The 1,334-nt window shown below is 42.8% G+C and overlaps 1 protein-coding gene across 2 annotated transcripts in view; it reads right to left on the reverse strand.

The window, feature by feature from the left end:
* The window catches only part of CRIM1 (cysteine rich transmembrane BMP regulator 1), a 509,439-nt gene that overhangs the window by 367,664 nt on the left and 140,441 nt on the right, over positions 1–1,334 (reverse strand). The window lies entirely within an intron of this gene.

Consider the following 1,334-nt stretch of genomic DNA (forward strand, 5'->3'; position numbering starts at 1 on the left):
GGGGGGGGGGGGGGGGAGGAGGCAAAGCACTTTGAGACGCAGAATTGTTGACCAAATTCCTATTGTGCTCTGCTTGAGTGCTATAATGATGTTCCTATTTTTGGTATTTTGGAGTCATTTTGAGATGGAACAGCCCTTTATGAAGCATTTATTGACTCTGCATGTCTGTACCCTCACTTTTTGAAGCACCTCAAATGTTATGTCTTAAAAAGTAACCTATATAGATGCTGTCTTGACTGTCTGTACAAAGAAGGAAACACTACCTATAGAACATCAAGAAGCTAAAGATTTCCATCTCTTGATACCGTAAAACTGTTTTTATTCCTACAAGACCAAGGGAAATTGAACTTTAATACTACAAAATTCAGGCATTAGGTGTTTAATACATCAGAATATTGATCATGTGGAGCCATAGGCTGAGACGAACATTGTTTGGCAATCGCTGATCCTTCCAGAACTTAACATATGCATGAGGTCACTCAGACCTTCAATGCATATGCCTAGGTAGGAGTTTTTGGAGAAGTGGAGGCTGCCCAGACCTTCCATCCCCCCTTTAGGCCACTGAGAGAATCCAAAGGCCAGACTCGGTCCAGACATTTGGTGCCTCCATGGCTATTAAGGGAGGAAAACTTGGAAGAATATGTCCTTGAAGGGAAAAGAGAGACTTAGAAAAAAGCATGAGATTTAAAAAAGTAACCATGGTTAACAGGGTAAGAAACTAGCATGTTTCTGTACTGCATCAAGCATTTTATATAAATGTCCAGGCCTAGGGTCCATCAGATCTTCAAACCAAACCACAGATCCATCTAAGAGAGACTTCCGCTGAAGAAAACACTACACTCATGAGGTAAAAGAGCTACAAAGTGAGGTAGGGTTGGACTCTGAATTCAGCTCTACTTTGCTAGAAGCATAAGATCATAATATGGATGATGCTCTGGCATGGTCTTGGCTCATGATTCATATAGCATAGTAGCATGCCAGTTGCAAGAATAAGGCAGAAGTAAATGGCAAAAAGACAGTGAGTATAACAGGTAAGACAAGGACAGCTGAGCTAACTAGAGAATCATAACCTGAAGCAGGAACTATAGTATAGTTTCATAGGTTCTAGGGTCGGAAGGGAGCTGAGTAGATCATCTAGTCTGACCCCCTGCCATGGCAGGAAAGAGTACTGGGATCAAACGACCCCAGCAAGGTGTTCGTCTAACCTCCTCTTAAAGACCTCCAAGGTAGGAGCCAGCACCACTTCTCTTGGAAGTTGGTTCCAGATCCTAGCCGCCCTAACAGTGAAGTAATGCCTCCTGATATCTAGCCTAAATCTACCCTCTACCAGCTTG

This window comes from Gavialis gangeticus, unplaced genomic scaffold (genome assembly GCF_001723915.1).
Source record: "Gavialis gangeticus isolate Ggan-Ray unplaced genomic scaffold, GavGan_comp1, whole genome shotgun sequence".
NCBI classification, from domain to species: Eukaryota; Metazoa; Chordata; order Crocodylia; family Gavialidae; genus Gavialis; species Gavialis gangeticus.